The 24,410-nt window shown below is 39.6% G+C and overlaps 1 pseudogene; it reads right to left on the minus strand.

The window, feature by feature from the left end:
- Positions 1-1,997: 1,997 nt before the first annotated feature.
- Positions 1,998-9,238, minus strand: LOC114513971 (annotated as a pseudogene).
- Between the last annotated feature and the right edge of the window lie 15,172 nt (positions 9,239-24,410).

Raw genomic sequence — 24,410 nt, forward strand, 5'->3', positions numbered from 1 at the left:
GCTGAGCAAGTACTCCAGAGTTCCCCTCTAGTTCACTGATTATTAGAATAGCAAGACTAATTCCAGCCTCTCTCTAATTACATCCTGGTCATCTTAGTGACCATCTAGGTCAGGGTTGTCAAACTCATTATCTCTGGGGGCCACATTAGCTTTGAGGTTGCCTTCAAAGGGCCGAATGTAATTTTAGGACTGTATAAACATAACTGCTCCCTGACTGTTAAATAGTTGAAATTCCATTTGGCCCTTTGAAGGCAGTTGCGAGGCTGATGTGGCCCCTGGTGAAAATGAGTTTGACACCCCTGATCTAGGTAATGATAAAATTGAGTTCATAAAGTGGACGGTCTGTATTACCTATTTCTGGTCAGAGCTGAACATGGTAAGGACTAACATTTCCTAACTTTGCAATATTCATACAATACTTCTTTGGAAAAACTCAATGAAGTATACATCTAAATGAAAATCAGAGAGATACCATTTCAATGAGCTCTTGAGGTTTTTAAGGCAAAGAGTTATATCACCAATGTAAATTATTTTTACCTTCCCAATCACTTCTATGAATATTTTAATGCTGCCTAGTCCCTGGGTGATAAATATTAGGCTTGTGAGCATCTCGTCCAATTATGCAGTCACGGGTACCCATTGACATTGCACAAGCTAACTATGTGCATTGTGACCACTGTACCGAATTGTAATGGTTGGCATTTACTGAGCATTTACTCTGTAAGCTGCCTTGTTGGCATTTACTGGGCTGGCCAAAAAGTTTGTTTAGTTTTTTCCAGAAAATAAAATACACATTTTTCATTTCCAACAATAACTTTGATTTGGATACTTTGAGTATATATGCTATCTCCCACGTGTTGTAACATTGATTGTTCTCAATTAATGTCTCAGTTATATCACTATCAATCTCAACTGTTCTACTTGACCATGGGGCATCATCGTCCAGCAAGAAATATCCAGCACAAAACTTTGCAAACCACTTTTGACACCCTCTCTATACACTGCACAAATCTTTATTTGAATTTCAGTTGAGTTTTTACCTTTCTTTTGCAAGAATAAAGCATAATATGCTGAAAATGTTGCATATGAGATTAATGGGGGGAATGGGAACAACTGTAATTGAATAATAATTTAAAAAAAGAAAATGTTGCACATTTTCTTCCATCTTCAATAATAAAATGACTACACAAAAATTTGCCCATTTTGGTAAGTTTTTAAAATATGCACACTGATATGATAGCTGCCACAATACAACCTAACAAAATTGTTTAGAATGAAGTTAAAGACAACTAAGCACTATTAGAGCCATCTTATGGAAGAAACCAAATGAACTTTTTGGCCACCCCAATACATGTATTATTAGCTCATTATTGCTCACAATAACTCTATGAGGTGGGCATCACTACTATAATCATTTCACAGGAAGGAAACTAGGGCACAATAAAGTTGAGTGCAACTTGTACCTGGAAGTGTTTCTCACTTCAAGCAATTAACATTGTAGAAGAGAGATAATATATATTCAAATATAAACAACCACTCTCACCACCACCCCACATACTCACCCAAAGGCTGCCTTTATCCTGAATATTTATTTCCACCCTTTGTTCCATTTGGCATTCAAGCTACTTGAATGCCACCTGTTGACCAGCACAGGGAATGGGATCAGTACATTTGCTATAGTCTTATTTCTCCTTCTAAAGGAATTCTATCCTGCACCCTTTTTTCTCCCAATTTAAAAATGTCCAGTTTATTCCATATAACACTTAACACATATTATGTGTATCTGAAGAAGAGGTGGTTTATGAGATGTATCTAGAATACAACACTTACTCTAAGAAATGTAGTCTATCAATTGTGAATTCTAACAGTTGATTCCATACACATGAAGTATATTTCTTTATTGTACACATGAATATGTTTCTCTGCTATAGAGAATCCAAGTGGAATGAAAAATGGAGATGTGTAAAGGGGTTCTTGAAAAAAAAAAGGATGACACTCTATATACATTTAGTTTTCTGTTCCTTCTGCACCTCACGTTCATCTCCTGCATCGTCTGATGTCTATGATGTTGTTTTCTTTAAGCTACTGCAGGATATGGGTACTGTCATTGTATGAGTCTTCACTCAGTGCACAAAGTTCTGTGGTGGCTTCATCAAAAATGGTTTCAGCCAATGTGCAAGCAAGCTCTGGGTTGTTAAGTATCTCATAGTAAAGTATACAAAAGCTAAGACACAGCCCAAAGTGGACTGGGGGTGTGGGTTGCATCTCTTTCATGTTTATAGCAAATGCTATTTGGGAAGCTCCATGGGAATGATCTACAGTTTGTTTTTGATCATCATCCCATGCAACAAAGGTACCAGAAGTAACCTCCATTTCCAGATAAAATTTTCTGGATTCTTTGCATTGGTTATCCAAAATCTCAGGATGGTGGTGCAGAAAGATCACAGTTTAGACTCTACTTTCTCCAGATAGTTCTTAATCAGATGTAACTTCTTGTTGGAGGTGTTGGTTTTCTGCTTGAAGCTCCAGATGACCCTCCAGGTGACCTGTGGTCCCTGACAATGTTCCTGTAGGCCACCGAGAGCAGACTATGCTCTCATTGGACAACTCTAGTGGGTCTTCATCTTGGTTTCAGCCAGAGCTGTGGTTTCTTCAGGCGTAAAACAATTTCAGCTGGGTGTCCAGCGGTCTCCACACAGAAAGAAGGTTGTGTCCATTTTCATTTACCACACAGCCGTGGCTGTAGCTAGAAATAGGAAAACAGCTCTGCTGTTGCTCACCAGTTGCCAAAGGGGTAACTCTAATGGGGCTGGAATTCCAGCTTCACTCTTTGCCAGTTCCAGGAACAATTACTTTGTTTTTTCTCTCTTTTTAAAAAATATATATTATTCATTATGTTCTTACAGTTGTCCCATTTCCCCCACTTCCTTCCCCTCCACCCTGCACACACCCTCCCACCCACATTCCCCCCTTTAGTTCATGTCCATGTGTCATAAGTTCTTTAGCTTCTACATTTCCCATACTATTCTTACCCTCCTCCTATTTTCTACCTACCATCTATGCTATTTATTCTCCATACCTTTTCCCCCTCTCTCCTCCTCCCACTTCCCTGTTGCTAACCTTCCATGTGATCTCCATTTCTGTGATTCTGTCCCTGTTCTAGTTGTTTACTTAGTTTGGTTTTCTTTTTGTTTTAGGTGCAGTTGTTAATAATTGTGAGTTTGCTGTCATTTTACTGTACATATTTTTAGATCTTTTGCTTAGATAAGTCCCTTTAACATTTCATATAATAAGGGCTTGGTGATGATGAACTCATTCAACTTGACCTTATCTGAGAAGCACTTTATCTGCTCTTCCATTCTAAATGAAAGCTTTGCTGGAAAGAGCAATCTTAGATGTAGGTCCTTGCCTTTCATGACTTGGAATATTTCTTTCCAGCCCCTCCTTGCCTGCAAGGTCTCTTTTGAGAAATCAGCTAACAGCCTGATGGGAACTTCTTTGTAGGTAACTGTCTCCTTATCTCTTGCTGCTTCCAGGATTCTCTCCTTCATTTTAATCTTGGGCAATGTAATTATGGTGTGCCTTGCTGTGTTCCTCCTTGAGTCCAACTTCTTTGGGATTCTCTGAGCTCCCTGAACTTCCTGGAAGTCTATTTCCTTTGCCAGATTGGGGAAGTTCTCCTTTATGATTTGTTCAAATAACTTTTCCACTTGCTCTTCCTCTTGTCTTTCGGGCACCCCTATAATTTGGATGTTAGAACAACTAAAGGTGTCCTGAAAGTTCCAAAACCTCTCCTAATTTTTTTTGAACTCTTGTTTCTTCATTCTTTTCTGTTTGGTTGTTTCTTTCTTCCTTCTGGTCCACTCCATTGATTTCAGTCCCAGTTTCCTTCCCATCACTATTGATTTCCTGTACATTTTCCTTTATTTCACTTAGTGTAGCCTTCATTTCTTCATCTAATTTGTGACGAAATTCAGTCAATTCTGTGAGCATCCTGATCACCAGTGCTTTGAACTGTGCATCTGATAGGTTGGCTATCTCTTCATTGCTTAGTTGTATTTGTTCTGGAGCTTTGATCTGTTCTTCTGTTTGGACCACTTTTTTTCTTGACACGCCTGTTATGTAGTGAGGGGTGGAGCCTTAGGTGTTCACCAGGGTGGGGCAACCCAGTTGCTGGATTGTGATGCTATATGTGGGGCAGCAGTCTGAGAGGGAATACTCGCGCTTGCTCCGCTCTCTCCTGGATTTCAGTCACTTCCCTGGCTTCCCCCAAGGAAACTGGGCCCTTCTGGTGTTGATTCCGGGTGGGTGTGCTTGTATAACTTCTAGGACCCTGTGGGTCTCTCCAGGGAACTCTCCTGTGAGGCTGGGAGTCTCTCCCAGCACCTCACCCCCCACAGGTGTTTTCAATCAGTGTTTTGAGGCTTTATTTCCCCAAGCTGGAGCTCTGGGTTGCACAGTCTGTCTCACTCCCCAGTTTCATTTGATTTATCTGCACATGAATGTGGGACTGCCCGGTCTGCCAGCCTCCTTATGCACCACACCCCTCCACAATCCACCACCTCACTGGGTCTGCCAGCCATCAATTTTTTGGCTGTGATCCCTCTCTGCCCAGCCGCCCAACTTTGCCCCTCCTACTGGTCTGGATGAATATGTCTACTTTAACTCCTTGGTTGTTGGACTTCCATACAGTTCAATTTTCTGTCAGTACTGGTTGTTTTTGTGTTTCTAAATTTTTGTTGTCTTTATTTTGGTTGTACGAGGAGGCACAGTATGTCTACCTATGCCTCCATCTTGGCCAGAAGTCAAGAACAATTATTTTGTTGAGTCATGCCAAAACCCGCAAAACTCTCTTATCCAGACATTTGATGGGGATTAACAATGAGACTGGTTAAGTGCTAGGCTTTTGTGGTCCCAGTTCTCTACTCCTCTGTCACAGTAGGGACACCACGTGAGATAGAAAAGATGGCACAGCTGTCAGCTGCTCTGAGCTTGGAGCTTCAGTGTGTTCTCACTACCACCCTCCAAGTAGTTTTTAAGAAGAAAAAAAAGTTTCTCCTTTACTGAGGGCTATCTTTTCCTGTCCCATTATTTTTGGCAATGGCAGAGCCAAGGCGTACTTAGGGGTTGCTGCCCCAGTAATTTCATCAGTGTTCCCTCCTTAGTTCTTCGATAGTGACCTTTGACATTACCTCCATCTAATGTAAAGTATTTTGCAAAATCAGTGTTATGGCTTCTCTTCTAGCTAGTTTGAAGCCTCTAATCCATCCTAAATAGAATTTCTGGACATGTTCTTATGCCGTAGAGAACTTTAGCAGAAAAATGACTCAAAACAGGGTTTTTTTTTCTAAAGCTCACCCATCCTTTGAAGACTTCATTTCTCTAAAGTGAATAGAATTAGAGATGCCTCAGTCTCATTTCCATGCTTTGCATGCATCCAGGAGCCAGGGAACCCTGTGTCAGAGCCTGGCTTTTCGGTTTGCTTACTTCAAGTGGCGTTCTTTGCTGATGTTCTTCAGAGTGTGTTGTTTGAGGTTAGGGCCTTTCTTAGTTTCAGGATTGAGCTTCCTTCTCTAGTGAGCTTCCTTCAGTTCCTCTTAGTGGGTTTAGGAATGGGAAGGACATTTTTTATAATGTTTTTACCAAACTTTTCCTACTGTTTCCTTTTACACATAAAGAAATTGAGGGCTGGAGAGGTAAATGATGTGGTCAGATCCATACAACAGAGCAGAGGACTGAATGTCAGGCTCCTGTTTCATAAACTAGTGATTTATTTTTCCTGTTTTGTTTAAAAAACAATATTGCAGGCCCTGGCTGGTGTAGCTCAGTGGATTGAGTGTGGACTGCAAACCAAAGCATTGCAGGTTCAATTCCCAGTCAGGGCACATACCTGGGTTACAGGCCATGGCCCCCAGCAACCGCACACTGATGTTTCTCTCTCTCTCTCTCTCTCTCTATCTATCTATCTCTATCTCTCTCTTTCTCCCTCCATTCCCTCTCCAAAAACAAATAAATAAATGATTAATTAAAATCTTAAAAAAACAATATTGCAAGTTTCAAACATTCTTTTCCATTTAAAAATATTTGATATTTAAACTACATTACAGATTCAGTTAATGGCTTCCCCTCAGAAGTAAATTATTATTTAAATCAGGTTTTCTATTAGAAATGCATTTCTAAATACAAATGTTTAATTTCCTTATTGTCTTAGTCAATTTGTAACATTAAAATACCACAGACTGAGTGGCTTAAACAACAGACATTTATTTTTCACTGTTCTGGAAGCTGGGAAGTCTGAGATCAAGGTGCCAGCAGACTTGGCATCTGGTGTGGACCCTCCGATGGGCAGATGGTTATTTTCTTACCACATCCTTATATGGAGATTGAGGGAGGGAAGCTTTCTGGTCTCTTCTTATGAGGGCTCTAATCTCATCATGAGAACCCCACCTCAGGACCTCATCTAAACCTAATTATCTCCCAAAGGACACCTCTCCAAATATCATCACATTGGGGGTTACGCCTTTAACACAGGAATTTTGGAGGGGCACAGACATTCAGTTCATAGCACTTACAAATCCTTGGAATAGCATGTAACACCTTGCAAAGATTTCAGGACAACAGTTGAATATTGTAAAATTCTTACATGGAAACAAAGAAGTTCCAGGCTTTCCTCTGAAGGGATAATGCATGCACAACAGGTGAGGAAATTCAGTGGATGGAGAATAACCTGCTCCAATCTGCCCACAGTTTTTTTGTTTGTCTTTTTCAGTCCATGGTTTTTCTTTCTTTTTTTGTGTGTGCAAACACTTCTACAGTATTTATTTTATTTTTATATTTCTCTCTCTCTTTTTAATTGTTATTCAAGTATAATTGTCTCCATTTTTGCCCCCCCACGCCCCCCCACCACACCCATCCTCACCTCCCACTCTTGAACCCTTTGGCTTTGTCCATGGGTCCTTTACACATGTTCCTTGATGGCCTTACCCTTATTTTCCCCCATTACCCCTCTACCCCATTATCTCTGGTTACTGTCAGTTTGTTCTTAATTTCAATGTCTCCAGTTATATTTTGCTTGCTTGTTTGTTTTGTTGATTAGATGAGATCATATGGTATTTGTCTTTCAGTTATAGGTGAGATCATATGGTATTTGTGTTTCACTGCCTGGCTTATTTCACTTAACATAATGTTCTCCAGTTCCATCCATGCTGTCACGAAGGGCAGGAGCTCCTTCTTTCTTTCTGCTGCATAGTATTCCATGGTGTAAATGTATCATAGTTTTACTGTATCACTCATTTACTGATGGGCACTTAGGTTGCTTCAAGCACTTGGCTATTGTAAATTGTGCTGCTATGAACATTGGGGTGCATAGGTTCTTTCGGATTGGTGTTTCAAGGTTCTTAGGGTATAGTCCCAGCAGTGGGATAGCTGGGTCAAAAGGCAGTTCCATTTTTAGTTTTCTAAGGAAATTTCATACTGTTTTCCATAGTGGCTGCACCAGCCCGCATTCCCACCAACAGTGCACTAGGGTTCCCCTTTCTCCACATCCTCTGCAACACTTGTTGGTTGTTGATTTGTTTATGATGGCCATTCTCACCAGTGTAAAGTGATATCTCATTGTGGTTTTAATTTGCATCTGTCTGATGACTAGTGATATTGAGCATCCTTTCATATGTCTCTGTGCCCTCTGTATGTCCTCCTTGGAGAAGTGTCTGTTCAGGTCCTTTGCCCATTTTTTAAGTGGGTTGTTTGTCTTCCTAGTGTGGAGTCATGTGAGTTCTTTAGATATTTTAGAGATCAAACCCCTGTCTGAGATATAATTTGTAAATATATTTTTCCATGGGGTTGTTTCCCTTTTCATTTTACTGCTGGTTTTTTTTTTGCCATGCAGAAGCTTTTTATTTTGATGAGGTCCCATTTGTTTAATCTTTTATTTATGTCCTTTGCTCAGTGGGATTTATTGGTGAAGATATTGCTGTGTGGAATATCTGAGATTTTCCTGCCTATATTCTCCTCTAGGACTTTTATGGTGTCATGACTTATATTTTAATCTTTTATCTACCTTGAATTTATTTTTGTGTATGGTGTAGGTTGGTGATCAAGTTTCACTTTTTTGTATGTAGCTGTCCAAATCTCCCAGTGCTATTTTTACTCCATCTTACACTTCTGTGCTCTTTGTTAATTGATTGTAGAGACTTGGGTTTATTTCTGGGCTCTCTATTCTGTTCCATTGGTCTATGTGTCTGTTCTTATGCCAGTACCAGACTGTTTTGACTACAGTGGCCTTCTAATACAGTTTGATATAAGGTATTGTGATCCCTCCTACTTTGTTCTTCTTTCTCAAAATGGCTGTGACTATTTGGGGTCCTTTATGGTTCCAGATAAATTCTTGAAATGTTTGTTCTATATCTGTGAAATATGTCATTGGTATTTTAATATGCATTGTGTTGAATCTGTACACTGCTTTAGGTAATATGGACATTTTGATGATGTTAATTCTTCCAATCCATGAATACAGTATATGCTTCCATTTGTTTGTGTCTTTCTTAATTTCTTTCTTCAGTATTGTGTAGTTTTCTGAGTACAGGTCTTTTACCTCCTTGGTAAGGTTTATTCCATGGTACTTTATTTTTCTTGTTGCTATAGCAAATGGGATTTTTTACCTGATTTCTGACTTTGATATTTCACCATTAGTATATAAAAATGCCTTCAACTTCTGAGCATTGACTTTGAATCCTTCTATTTTGCCAAATTCACTTATTAGGTCAAATACTTTTTTTGATGGAATCTATGGGGTTTTCCATGAACACTATCCTATCATCTGCAAACAGTGACAGTTTTATTTCCTCCTTCATATTTGGGTGCCTTTTATTTCCTTCATTGTCTGATTGCTGTGGCTAAGACTTCTAATACTATGTTGAATAGAAGTGGTGAAAGTGGACATCTGTGTCTTGTTTTGATCTTAGTGGGAAAACTTTTAGTTTTTGCCTGTTGAGTATGATTTTGGCTGTAGTTTTCTCATATATGGCCTTTATTATGCTGAGGTATGCTCCTTCTACTCCCACTTTTGCTGAGTGTTTTTATCATATATGGCTGCTGAATTTTATCAAATGCCTTTTCATCATCTATTGATATGATCTTGTGATTTTTGTCTTTCCTATAGTTTATGTGATGTATTACATTTATTGATTTGCAAATATTGTACATCCTTGCACTCCTGGGAAGAATCCCACTTGGTCATGGTGTATGATTTTTTTAATGTATTGCTGGATGCAGTTTGCCAATATTTTGTTGAGGATTTGTCTCTACATTTATCAGTGACATTGGCCTGTAGTTTTCTTTCTTTTTTTGTCTTGATCTGATTTTGTGTTTAGGATGATGTTGGATCATAAAAAGAATTGGGAGTTTTCCTTCTTCTTGGATTTTTTGGAATAGTCTGAGAAGGACAGGGTTTAGCTTTTCCTTAAATGTTTTGTAAAATTCTCCTATGAAATCATCCTGTCCAAGGCTTTTGTGCTGGGAGTGTGCTGGGAGTTTTTTGATTATTGCTTCGATTTTGTCAGCTATTATTGGTCTGTTCAGCGCTTTTCTGCTTCTTCTTCATTCAGTTTTGGGAGATTATATTTTCTAGAAATGTGTCCATTTCACCTTGGTTTTCAAATTGCTTGGCATATAGTTTTTCTTAGTAATTTCTTACAATCCTGTGTATTTTTGTGGTATTAATTGTATTCTCTCCTCCTTTATTTCTAATTGTGTTTATTTGGGTCCTCTCTCCTTTTTTCTTGATGAGTCTACTTAAAGACCTGTTGATTTCATTTATCTTTTTGAATAACCAGCTCTTGGATTTATTGATCCTTTGGATTGTTCTTTTAGTCTCTATTTTAATTAATTCTCTTCTGATCTTGGTTATTTCCTGCCTTCTACTCATCCTGGGCTTTGTTTATTGTTGTTTTTTCAGTTCTTGTAGATGTAGGGTTAGGTTGTGCATTTGAAATGTTTCTGTCTTTTTTAGGTAGACCTGTGCTGCTGCGAACTTCCCTCTCAGGACTGCCTTCACTGTGTCCCATAAGTTTTGGACTGTTGTGTGTTCATTTTCATTTGTTTCCAGAAACTTTTTGATTTCTTCCTTAATCTCATTCTTAACTCATTCATTGTTTAATAGCATGCTGTTCAATCTCCATGAGTTTGAGTGTTTTTGAGTTTTTTCCTTGAGGTTGGTTTGTATTTTCAGGCCCTTGGGGTCCAAGATAATGCTTGATATGATCTCAGTTTTCTTGAATTTTTTGAGGATTATTTTGTGTCTTATCATGTGGTCTATCTTTGAAAATGTTCCATGTGCATTTGAAAAGAATGTGTACTTTGTTTCTTTGGGATAAAACTTTCTGTATATACATGTGAATTCCCTTTGATCTAGGGATTGTTCAGTGCTGCAGTATCCTTGTTGATATTTTATTTGGAAGATCTATCCATTTTTGACAGCGGTGTGTTAAAATTCCATTGTATAAGTGTGTTGCTGTCTAGGTCTTTCTTGAAGTCTTCCAAGATTTTCCTTATATATTTGGGTGCTCCTATTTGGGTGCATATATGTTTACAATGTTTATGTTTTCTTAATGGATGCTTCCCTTGAGTATTATGAAATATCCTTCAGTGTCTCTTTTTATGGCTTTTGTTTTGAAGTCAATTTTGTCAGATGTAAGTATTGCTACCCCAGCTTTTTTTTCCTGTCTGTTTACTTGGAATATTTCTTTCCAACCCCTCACTTTCAGTCTGTGTAGATCTTTTTTTCTACAGTGAGTCTCTTGTGAGCAGCATATGTGCAGGTCATGTTTCCTTATCCATTCGGCTACCTTATGTCTTTTGATTGGAGTATTTAATCCATTGACATTTAAGGCTATGATTGATAGGTACTTATTCATTGCCATTTTACTCCCTTTGTACCTTTGTTCCTTTCTCTCTGACTGTTTTTCTTCCTCTTCCTAAAGCAGTCCCTTTCAATCATCTTGCAGTGCTGGTTTGGTGGAAGTGTATTCTTTTATCCTTCTTTTGTCTGGGAAGCTCCTTTTTTGGCCTTCCATTTTAATTGAGAACCTTGCTCGATAGAGTAATCTTGCTTGCAGGTCTTTGCTTTTCGTTACTTGGAATATTCTTGCCATTGTCTTCTGGATTGTAATGTATTTGTTGAGAAATCAGCTCCTAGCCTTATTAGGGTTCCCTTGTATGTTACTTCTTGTTTTTCCCTTGCTGCTTTTAGGATTTTCTCTTTGTCTTTAAAACTTAGCATTTTAATTATTATGTTTCTTAGAGTGGGCCTCTTTGGGTTCATCTTGTCAGCCCATTGTTTTAGTTCAGCATTCAGATCCATATTCTGAGTAACTCAAATTACTCATTTCATTAATATGCTTTTCTAATCATGCTCTCCTTATTTCTATTTTGTTGTAGCACCTATCTTCTATCAGGAGAGGTATTAAAGTTACAAATAAATTATTGTTCAGTCATTTGATAATATTAAATTATATGAATGCTAATTAATAATAACCAGGACAAAAGTGCACAGGTTGGGAGACATTTGTCCAATGTGATGCTGTGGAGAAGGGGGTGAAGCTCATCTTCAAACACTTGGGGGTTTCCATGGAAATAATAATAAGAGCTACCAAAGCTAACATTTGCCAAGTACTTTCTTTATGCCAGCTACTGCTTTACACCATTTCACAAACATGCTATTTCATCTTCACAATGAGCCTATGAGGTAGGCATAATTTTGCAGGTGAGAAAACAGAATCTGGGAGAGGTTAGCATATTCCTGAGGTCACATAGCTAGTGGGAAGAAGTCCTGGAATTTAAATCCAAGTCAATCCAATGGCACAGCTGGAACATTTAACCATCATCTGTCCTAGAATTTGGTGCTTTCTATTTCCTAAACTTGAGGTCCATATGCTTCCTATTCCTTACAAATCTATTTCTTAGTCTTCTAAGAAATTAGCAATTGGCTACTGGATCACTGCCTCTTCTGCCAACTCAGAGTGATACAGACTTTGGTGTGAGTCACTCCTGTGTTTTCACCCTCAGCCTTTCATGATTTTCTTATTTCCATTCTGAGTCTGGGTCCCGTTGTCCCAGGTCTATGTGAAGTCCATTCTTCATTCCATCTCTCCAACTGAACCACTCACTTAAAGGAAACCTTAAAGACACACCACCCAGCAGAGGTTTCTGACTAACTGTTCCGTAAACCGCTCTTCCCTTCAGCACTTATTCATCAATGGGCCTCTGCTTCATCTTTCCCTTGTGTATTTCACTCCTGTTTCTTTGGAACCATCAATGCCTTGAATATAATTATTATTGTATTACTGGCTTTTTGGGTAGTTTTGGTAAAAACATGTAAGATTATTAAAAATAAAATAAAGTTTAAAACTTGTTAGAATTTACATTTTAAAAAATTGATTGAAATTTGAAAAGAAAGTCAACGTAAATAAGAAACTTATTTTTAGAGATTAATTAGCCATTGTATCAGGGGAGTGGACTATGTGACCTTTAAGTTTTTGTTTTGGGGGGGGTGTTGGTACCTAGTATTCCATCATTACTTTAGTACCAACTGAGAGGCAGAAAACAGTGTGATAGAACATCTGAGCAGGCTTCAGACCAGCTTATAACCAACAGGATACCCCTGAGGCTAAGTCATTAAAGGTGATGCAGCTACTGTTTCCTTGGCTGGAAAGGAAGCCTCTCCCTTACAGCCCTGAGCCACCATGTAAGGTATCTGAATATCCTGAGACCATAATGCTATGAGAACACCCAAACTAACTCATACAGAAAGGCTGCATGAGGAACCCTGAGACTCCAAGAAGAGGGAGAGATGCCCATCCAGCCCCCAGCTGCAGCAGTGCTCCACCCCCTGGCCTGATCTGCTGTTACAGCTTCAGTAAGCCTGATGGTCCCAGGAACCTGACTCATGAAGTAGAAACCATAAGAATATTCAAATGATTGTTGTTGTTTTACTCCACTAAGTTGGAGGTAGTTTTTTGCAGAGCAATTGTAACTGCAATGGTACCTACGTGAGTATTATTAAACAAAATAAGCAAGGACTGGGAAGACCTGGGAAGGAAAGATCTGAAAAGGAGAAAATTTTGTGCTTTGGTAGTTTTTACAGAGCTAATTACAGTGTGTCTCATACAGAAAATGGATTTCTGTGTGTGTGTGTGTGTGTGTGTGTGTGTGCGCGCGCGCGCGCGCGCGCGCGAGCGTGCACGAGTGCACGTGTGCTTGAGAGTGTGCCAAACTGAGGAGGGGTTGCCGATCTGCATGCTCTACTTTGGGAACTTTAGAAAAATAGGTTACCTAGGAATTCTAGTTTTACTAGAACTCAAAGGCCTAGAGGAAGAAAGTGTAAAAACAATTTTGCATTGACATTGAAGTACATAACATACTATGTTTACTACTTACTACAAGACAGTGAGGAAACAAAAACCATATCCATCCTGCCCGTGGTTTTGTTTCGTTTCTTTAAAGCCAGCCTGACTGTATCGCCCACTTGTTACAGGACAGACCCAAGGTGGGGTACCGATATACTATTACCCTCCATAGGTTTGCTATGCCCATCACCAGAGGAAAGATGTCTCCCAATGTCAGATATTTGTGAAAAGGAAGGGAAATATTTATTTAAAGCTATACAGACTAAACTCCTTTAGAATACCCACAGACACACACAGTTCTTCCTTCTCCCTCTGCCCTAATTTGGGGTACCTTATCTCAAGAAAAGAAGTAGACATCCATGATTCAGGCTCCTGACACCATCAGCCGTGTCGCTGCCAGGATCTCCAGTTAGTCTAAAGCCCTGTGCCACCTTCTCAGGGCCCACCAGCAAGACTCCTTTCACCCCTTTTCTTCCAGGCAAAGTCTCTCCTGCTTCCTAAGCCATGTGGCAAAATGGAGCACCCCAAATCCATGTGGTTCTCACTCGCCAAAGCTGTGGGGTCCCCACTCTGCCAAAGTTGTGAAGTTCTCCCCTTGAGTGGCTGCCGCATCTGGGTTTAAATCCTCATGCCAATCTTCCTCTGCAGCCCCATTTCTGACTCCTCCTACAATCAGTTACACCTGCCAGCATTCCCATATCCTTCTACATTTACTGGGCTGCCATAGTGAGTCTGGGCAGGCGTGGCACCATAGTGTGGAGCCAATCACCTCCAAGCTGTCACGCAGGCGCCATAACCAGGGGGCGTTGCCTCCCAGTTACACCTTGGGTGGAAATCACTTCCATCACCCCCCCCCCCCCCCCCCCCCCCCCGCGGCTCAAAGCATGGCCACGGATGTTTAACATATCTATGAAACCAGTTAAAGGTTATAGGTATGTTAAATGACCATTCCTGGGGTTATCTGCAAAACTGTTGGTATGCAAAACAACTCTCAATGGCCCTGCTCCATGTGTCCCATCCCCCAGTTCAGACTTGTGGGGGTGAGGATATTATATATACGTGTGTGTGCACACGCATGTATAATTATATAATATTTCCTGGACAACTTGAGTTCTGCACCCCATTAGAAATCCCTATTTGGGGCCCCCCTTTTGGCTGTACCGTTACACACCCGCTCTCAAAAGCAGCCTTGAACCAGAGTTTGCAACCACTGCGCTGGCACCGCCCTCCCCCACAGGCCTAGGTCTTGTCTCTCCCCAGGCTCCTTCTTTAGAAACACGCCGCAGGGAATAGCAGTACGGCCTCTAGAAAGAGACTTCCTGGTTTTGAACTGTTGCCTCCTCATCTACTATGGATGTGTCCTTGAGGATCCAACAACTGGGAAATTCTTTTTAAAAAGGAAAAATATAAAGAGAATTATCCAGAGCCCACAGGCCCAGGAAAATGAGGAAATGATTAAGAGGAGCTTCAGTGAGTGAGAGAGTAAAAGGATATAAACATACAGGAGCTTACAAGCTGTCATAAAATAAACTTCATTCTGAACCCGCAAGTTAACCTAGAAAAACAATGAAGGAAAGAAATCTCACTTCCTACGAAATCAGGAAAAGAGAGTTCTCTACACGGACTGGAGGAAAATGAAGAAATTAGAGTCTGTGAATCCAATTTTGTGTGTGTAATGCGTGCACCAAGATTCACCCACAGCCATCAGCTTTGTGCCTTAAAAGCCTGGCTGAAATGTGATAGACGGATGACCCAGTATCGGTCAAGGGTAATGAAGAAAAGAGAAGGCAAAGCCCACTTTCTGACAAATATGGCAAAAAAAAAAAGTAAGACTTAAGAAACCCTAGGCAGCTTTAGTGGAAGGGACACGCCGGCCCAAGTTCATCAAAGGCCATGACCTCAGCTCACCAGCAGCGGGTCAGCCCCCTTCTCCACATCGTGTGTCCAGGCCTGGACTGTGTATCCAATGCCCACAGAACCAAGCAGATCTCTCAGATTCAAGAGGTGCCATTCAAGCACACAAGAGAAGATAAATATTACTTGAAAATGCACCCAAAATTGAGCTTGCTTTTCTCACAAATGATTTCACAGGGCATTTTCTGCTTCCCTAAGAGATCACAGAAATCAAATTATTTTTCTTCCACCAGCACTCATGCTTAGGCCCCCAGGATTTTGATAAGCAGTGAGTTTATACTACAGAAATGAAAACCCCCAACTTTTAATACTGTTTGGGAAGCAATAGAAATAAATACCCGTAGAATTAAAATGCTTTTGCCAGTATCAGAGGATCAGTTCATTCAAATACATTGAGTGACAGCAATGAGAATGGGTTTGGGACAGAAAGCAGTGGCAGCCCTGACCGGGCCCTGTCTGTGAAGGAGACAAAAGCTTTTGCCTAGTTGTTTGAATAAAGAAACCAGGAGTGGTGGGTGCGCTATTCACTTGTGTACAAAGCGGGTAAAGAACATTCTAAAATTCTTCTTTGGCTTAACAAAGGAATCTCACAAACAGATAATTGCCTTCTAAAATGTAGATCTGTCAATTTTGATATAATTACTAGAGAATCGCAGACTGTTGTAGGAGCTTTTCAGACTACACAGCAACAATCTCTCCTCCAGTCTGGCTGTTTTTAAGACTCCTTTTTGCAAAGACCTTTCAAAGGGAATTTTGTTGTATAGTAACAGAAAACAATGCAGGTTACAATATTTCTCCAAGCGTATTAAAAATACCTTTACTCTGCTGAACACTCTCTGCTTCTCTGTAAGGGAAAAAGAAAGCCTCCTCTGCTTTTCTGAAAATGTTCAGGGACAGTTAGAAAGAAAAGGGTGGACCTGAGAAGCCTAAGCTTCTAAAGAAAAGCATGCCTGTTAGAACCTTTGGTGGGAATTGATAGAGACCCGACAGAGCCTCATGAAGAGGGAACAAAGGAACTCATTGGGAGGAATGAGACTGCCTCCCAGAACCCAAGGGCAGACATACAGCAGGACCTCGCTAGTCAACTGCAACCAGCTTCTGGAGCACCCCTGGGAAATCAGGAGAAACTCTCCGTCCCGGTCTCTGCTTCCTCTCCAAGTCTCCATTCTTCTCCTCCTTGCACAATGGCTGTCTCTGTTCTCCAGAACTAAGGGTAGAAAATATCCACCACCAAGGAATCACTTTTTAGGTTATCTTTCTCTCTGTTCTAGACTGTTGAAATCTTCTGTCCCTGATTCCAAATCTCCAAGGGAGGAGCATTGTTGGTCCAGCCCGATCCCCAGGTTAAGTGTCTGTCCCTGAAAGAGGGCAAGAGCATCACAGTTTAGGAAAAATGTGCCTCTCTATGGTGTGGGAAAGCAAGCCCCAGATTCTCAGAATATGGAGGAAGAGGACAGTTCCCAGGAAGCTGGAGGGCTGGGCACGGCAGATATCCTATGGATGCCCCTCCAACTCATAGGCAGATTCTTGCAAATTGACTCTCTCGCAGGTGATTACATTTCTACCTTCTATGGGCAAAGTCACCCTAGCACATACATAATATATCTGTATCGAAGCATCTCAGGCTTATCATCAGTACTTATTTGTGATGGTTTAGTTTTTAGCTGAGCATGGACAGCCCCACTCAAATAAATTAATGTTCACATTTCAACTGATTTATTTGGAAAATACAAGTTCATGAACTAATGTGTAATTCTGACCCACATGAACTCTCACTAAAAAATTAAAAGTGTGTTTTCAAGCTGATAAGCACTGGGAGGGAAGGGGCAGGGGAGGAGTGGAGGAGGGAAGGGGAAGAGGACAGAAGAAACACTTAATATTATTGTCTTCAGATCTGACCATCATCCCTAAATTCCTTTCACAATTCCTCTCAAGAGACTTTTACATCTTCAAAATAAAATCCTAGGTTGTGCCTTTAACCTCTTTGAGGTGGACAAGCAGATAATTTCCCTGTGGGAGGTGGATGGTAGATTATGATTTTGAGGGCACTAAGTTTCAACTTATTTTCTGTTGAAAGCATCCCCACTCTGCTAATGAACTAAGTAGCTGTATCCAGTGGGCTAGTGAAGTCTATTGCTTTTCTTTTATCTACTCACATTTGCTAGTTTATTCTGAGACTCTGCCTCAAGAAGTAACATGTTAATTACTTTAAAAATAAAGTCAAAGAAAACCACTGAAGGATTTAAGCAAAAGAATAACATGTTCTGGTTTACATTTTAGAATAATGCTGTTTCTGTGGTGTAGAAAATAGAAGGGCGAGGAGTTGGGAGGCTATGGTGCAATAATCCCAAGGAAAGACGGTAGACAAGAATCAATAGGATCTGATGATGGATGAGCTATGAAAAGTAAGAACAGTAAAATTAAAGATGAGTTCCATGTTTCTGGGACGAGCAGCTGGAAGTAAAGGCTGAACGAGAAGTGGAACTGGAGGGGAGGGAAAGATCAAAAGTTCAGTTGTAGCCATGTTCAAATGCAGATGTTTCCTGATGAAAACGTTGGGAAAGCGCAGTCGGATAAAGCCCTCTAGAACCCCAGAGAGAGGTGTGTGCTGAAGAGGGAACAAAAATGAGAGTGCACTTTTGAGTTGTAACTGTGCTTCTGCCTTTGCTGTTGTTTAACCAGATGTGCTTTTGTTTCCTCCTGCATCTTCAGAAGTCACTGTTCAGCCACAGAACTCCTGTGCTTCATTTAAGGCTGCTGTGGAATGTCTGCCATCTGGTGGACAGTCACGGAGAGCACTATACATTTACCTCATCCAATGGGATAGAAACGTGACTGCCAAGAGGAATAACACAAATCTTTTTAATATCTGCCTTACCAGCAAACACTTACATCTTGATCTATATCTCTCATTAAGGAAAACTGATTGCCACATCAAAATGTGCAGCATTGAGAAGGTTTACAAAAGGAATCTGTACTTTTATAGTTATAAAATCAAATGTAAGTATAATTTGAAAAACTGGATTTTCTGGGAACTACATCAGAGAGGATGCAGCCTTTGGGCTCTTTAACAGGAAACCTCCCCCCACCCGCCGCCCCCAACCACCCCAGCAGCAGCCAGTCTGCCAGGGAACTGGCTCACACTGGCTCATGAGAGCACATCTCCTCCCAAACCTGAGTTCAGTGAGTTCGGGTTGATAGCTTGAAATTGGCCACGGTAGAAGTATTTATACTAAAGCAAATCAACAAAAATTTCAAACTAGAGCTTTTTTGTTCAGAAGATCAGTTTACCAGCACACCATGCATATATCTCTTTTCTCAAAATCCCACCAATTAAAAAAAAAATACATCCCATGAAATACTTGTTTAAAAAATTACTTTACTTAAACACACATTTCAAAATTTAGGATACCATGAAATCTTTTAGGAAAAGCTATTTTAGTTTTCTATATTTTTTCTTTTAATTGGAGGAGCCCAACTGAATTTTAAGATTATTCGTTATTAAAATTAGTACATAAAAGTAAGATATCTCAAATTGTGGCAATTTTAGTAGAACTATTACCAGTCCTGGCATTTGGATTTCTTGTAATGATGATTGTCAGCTAATAGTTTTGAGCAATGATTATACAGCTCCAAAATTAGGACCCAGGAATCTAAAAGCTTTATATATACTTCAATGGAGAAATACATGCTTGGAGACTTTTCTAGTCTGTTTTTAAAGAGGTGGACTGCAGAGATGTAAGTTCTTCTGGTATTTGTCTGATGACTCAGAAATATTTCCTCTGATGATTTTTGAGGGCAGGGTGATCAGCTTACTTTTCCCTTTAGTTACATTGCCATAAAGATGCCTAAAGGATAAATGTGAGGGAATTCATGTTTTAAAATCCAAATCTCTTGTTAACACTGAAGGATAAGTCCTAGACATAAAGCTCTCTACTGTGCCACATTCTAAAACAGGATTTTCAGATGTCATGGGTTCCATAAACCCTCAGATCAAAGAAAATGCAGCCCTCTGCTTTCTGAAACAGGAATGAATTGGCCTGTTTCACATCAGCTGAGGTTCAATATGGCCGAGAAATTCCGTTTAGTGGAAGAATTCACAGGCTCCTTTGATTGGTCTTCAGACCTAAGAAGTGATAGTATTCTGTCATTGGTGCAGGTGGATTGAGATGGGGATTCCAACAGAAAGGGGGTATGAGTTGAATCATGTTAGGAGGTGAAGGAGACACATTATGAGGTATTAAAGGTGACAGCTGGACACGTTTGATGCTAATGTAATACATTACAGCCAGGTAGATTCAACTTGCACTTCTTGAGAATGGCTCTTTTTGTATCTCCTGCACCTAGCATATAATACCTTAAAAATATTTCTTCATTTTTTACAAAGTGATACAGGTAAAAATGAATGCAATTATTTATTTAATGCTTGTTTTCCCCAGGAGACTATAAGTGCATAAAGTCAAGAATTGTGCCTGCCTTATAAATACTATATCCCCAAGTGCCTGGCATAGAGTAGGGGTACATAAATATTTATTCAATGAGCAAGTATAATATAGACATTAGGTATGATATACAGATATTAATAGATATGACCTTTTAAATTTGTTTTGCAGATAGCCTGGCTTACCTAGAATGCCATTCTGTTTTTTATTGGTAATTAAAGGAGACGAAGATGCCTTATTCAATCATCTCATAGTATTCAAGGTTTTGATTTTGTAAGAGTCTGAATTTAGTATATAGTAGGGACATTTTCCTAGTTTCTAGGATTCTTGCCAGACACTAACTGAGGGGAGAACAATTCACCTATACTGCTTAGGGTGTTATTCTCCCTACTCTTCTTTGGAGAACATGAGGTCTATGGTTCTCCTGAGTTACTCCGTCATTGATTCCCCCTGCCTTCCCTTTTCACAGAGTGAAGGAGACTGAAATAAAGGCAGAAGAATATGTCTTAGGCAAGGTTATGTAGCTGTACTTGTAAATAGTTTCTTCCCTTCTTAATAACCGAATGTTTCTTAACTGGGTTATAGTCAAAATTTATCAACTGCTTGCTCAATATCCCCTATTACCTGAACTTTGAGGATCAAGTTAAGCTTATCTCCTTCCTGTTCCCTTCACACTATCAGCAGACTGGTCTCCTTTGTGTGACATAATCCTACCATGTTTTTGCTTTTCTGCATGTCTGATAAATGTTTAAAATTTTTTCCACCTATATGAATGTTGTCAGTTATAGGATCTCTACCTCATGTCTGAGATTTTCCATGAGACTTTCTTGAAAACCTTTGTCAAATTAAACAAGTGGCGTGTGTCTGCAAAACAAAATGTCCCCATTCAACCATGGGGATAAAGAGATTAACAGCAGTGCCCTCAGCTGCTGCAGGAGGGAAATTCAGTGGGATTACAGAGAAAGTGTCACAAATCTTTCCTTCTGTGGGGTCTGCACTTAGTTCAGACTTCAAACAAGAAGACTTTACCTATCACAATGATGTTCTCTTATCATCTCAGCTGGATGTTCATAGAAACACATGGCCAATTTCTACAGGGGTATTGAAGACCCAGAACATTCAGGTTAGAGTGACTGTGCTGCAGAATTATCCAGTCATTCTCAGCCTCCATTAGTAAAGATTCTTATGTACCAATACAATGAGAATGATAACAGTTCATTCTTTGGGATTTTCCATTTAATCTATGTAAGCTAAGCCATTATCTCATACACCTTAAATTTACACAGTGATGTATGCCAATTATATCTCAATAAATCTTGGGGGTGGGGAGGAAAGCTCCAAGCCCAAACTTTTCTTAAGATAGATTTAAGCATCTAAGCAGGCATTAAGTCAATCTCTGAATGCAATCATATAGTAAAGATTAAAGTAAAGTTTACATTAAAAGGAATTCTTACATATAGTAAAGATTAAAGTAAAGTTCACATTAAAAGGAATTCTGCCTTGGCAGTTTTGGCTCAGTGGATTGAGCTCTGGCCCAAGAACTGAAAGGTCACAGGTTCAATTCCCAGTCAGAACACATGCCTAGGTTTTGGGCCAGGTCCCAGTTGGGGATGTGCAAGAGACAATTAATTGATGTCTTTCTTTATTTCTTTCTCCCTCACTTCCCCTCTCTCTAAAATTAAATAAATAAAATCTTTAAAAAATAAAATAAAAGGCATTCTTTCATTTTCAGTCTGTGAAAAGAAAAAGAGAGGAAGGCAAATAAATACTTTAGCCATATAGAGTAGAACAACGACTTTGAAACTAACCTCACAGAATCTGATTTCAAATGCCATTCCATCACTTCCTTTTTGACCTTGGGGAAAGTTGCTTCACCTATTTGCAACTTGATTTTTCTTTTGAAAATCCAGATAATAATTTCTAAAGGCTGTTGTGAGGATTAATTGATGTAAAATTTAGCATAATAAATAACCCAGACAAATCATTCAAAAAATATATATCAATTTATAAGAGCTATACTTGTGATACATGGACCACAGAAAACCTACAGATCCCTGCTAGTTTTGTCCAGAGAGAAACTCTACAGATATTTAAAATACTGACTGCATTTTTCATTTTCTCCTTTGCATTTTATTGTAGAGAAAATACAAAGCCAATCCAGCTATGAGCACAATCTTCTAATATTTGTTAGCTTCTGGTTTTTGTAAGTCCTGCAAAATTAGTTCCTCCTTGGTTATAGACACTTACATGCCTAGCTATGGAGAATTGAATCCACCATCTTGCCTTACTCAAGTCTTTATTTTTTTGACTTCCTAATTTCTTTGAATAGTATCACCAGTCTCCCACTAACTGACACTTGAAACTCAATCATTTTTGACAACCACTTCTCCCTCACCACCACCTACTGACCTTCCTCATTGTTATCATAATCTATCTCCAGGCATCTCCATTTCTAGGGCCACTGCCCTAGTTCACACCTCCAACCTAGTTTTCTTGCCCCAAGTCTTTTTTCTCCTCTAAACTCTTTTCATTTATAGTTGCTAAATAAATATTAAGTTAGTAGTGTTTGATTACTTAGCCTTTTTCACTCAATTACCTTGGCCTCTGCTCAAACATTTCTAGTAGCTCCCCATTGCTCACCAAATGAAATCCAGACATGCAACACCTTCCACAAGGTGGCTCTATATTGCCTTCCTGGCGTTGTCTACCATCTGCAACCCCTTTATCTTTCCCCAAGAAGTTCCCCTTATTGTTTTGAACCCTACAAATCTATTATTATTTCTTATACTTTGAGAAACTGAAACTCTTATTTCATTTGTCCAAATCATGTCACCCTTTAAGGTCAAAAGCAAATGTCATCTCTGTAGAAAATAAAATAGTAGATTTGTAGAAAATTCATTTTAAATTCAATGAACTTATTTATTTCATTGATTAAATGGACTAATCAATGAATGTATGAATGAAATAAAATTCTGCCCTGCCTCCAGGGTGATTGCTTGCGACAAGATCAAGAATTAAAATGGTTGTTTCATTGGTCCAGAGATTGTTCAAATATATATTTTGCTGACATAGCAGAGAATCTGAGAGTCAGATGAAGTTGGATTTACCTGCACCCTCTGGTTTATTGATGTCTGATGCAAACCATAGCTTTATTGGATCAGACTTCTGATGCCCCCTCCTCTAGGTAGCCTCTAGAAGATAGACTGGGGCCTGGGCTTCATAGCAATAGAGTCTCCCAGACTAGTTGCAATGTATATATTTGAGTGCTAAGGGCCTAGTATTGTTCTTCTAACCATATCCTTTCTAGTTAATAAAACTACAAGTATCTTCACTATAGTTAGATATTAGATGGCCTAAACTCACAATCTATATCATTCACCAGAATGGGAGTAAAGAATATGCACTGCAAGAAACTGGGGTGCTTTTTGTTGTTGTTTGTTTTTTGTTTTTGCTTTAGAAGAGGAGACACTGATGAAATATGGGACAGCTGTAGAAAATGGAGAGGAAATGCAGTTTTGTGATCTTGGTGGTGGGAAGGAGGCCCAAGAAGAGACTGGATAATGTTTAGAGCACAGGTGGCAAACACAAGGCCCGCAGGCCGAATTCGGCTCTCCACATTGTTTTATCTGGCCCAGCACCTTGTTTCTACCCAGTGGCAGTGCTGAGCTCCTTGCTCCTAGTTAAGGAGTGTTACATTTACACAATCCTAAAATTACATTTGGCCCTTTGAATGCAACCACAAAGCTGATGTAGTCCCTGGTGAAAATGAGTTTGACACCCCTGGTTTAGATGGTATTAGGAATGAGATATAATAAAGAGCCCCAAATATAGTGTCCTGTCTGCAAGACTTTCCCATATTTCAGTTGGATTAGACCTTAGGGACTGCTTTATTTGATGACTGAGCATTTGTACATCTATAAATTTGAGCATTTATAGACTCCCAAATTAGTCCTGCATGACAAAATGCAGTGAAGGAAGTAAGGACATGTAAAATAAAAAACATAGTCTATGGGAAAGGGAAGTTTGACATTGGAAAGCCCACAGCTCTGTTATTGTTATAAGGGGGTTCAGTAATGAAAAGGAAAAATGGTCTAGTTATTTGTCTTGATGATAGGTGATGGTCCTCTCAATTAGACAAAGTTAATAAAGGAAAAGCAAGTGTTGGCTGATGAAAGAGGTAAAAGGACACCATGAAGAAATGGATTTAAATGGGAAGAAGGAATCAATCTTTCTGAAGAGAAATAAATCAAATTAGGGCTGAGTTGCACCAAATTTCTAGGTGTCAAAAGCATTCTAAGGTCAGACTGTGGTGGTCATTAGCCAATTTGCTGTGAGATCCATTATTCCAAGCCCTTTCCTTGCTTTACTCCGAATCACAGAACAGGTCTAGGTTAAATTATATTTCTCATTATGCTTTGCCAATTGGCTTCTGTTTAGGTTCAGGCAATAGAAAGTACTGGTGGAGACTGGAGGGGAGGATGAAAGGAAAAGCATCCTGCCACTAGGAAGGCACAGTGAACCATCACATACAACACTTTGAGTGACTTGGAAGGCTGCCAGTTTTGACTGAATTCAGAAAAAGATTTTGCTCCTGGGTACAATTACTCTTCATCTCTAGACCTGTGAAAATAAAGAAACAAGTTGTCTGCCT

Source organism: Phyllostomus discolor, chromosome 2 (genome assembly GCF_004126475.2).
Source record: "Phyllostomus discolor isolate MPI-MPIP mPhyDis1 chromosome 2, mPhyDis1.pri.v3, whole genome shotgun sequence".
Taxonomy (NCBI): Eukaryota; Metazoa; Chordata; class Mammalia; order Chiroptera; family Phyllostomidae; genus Phyllostomus; species Phyllostomus discolor.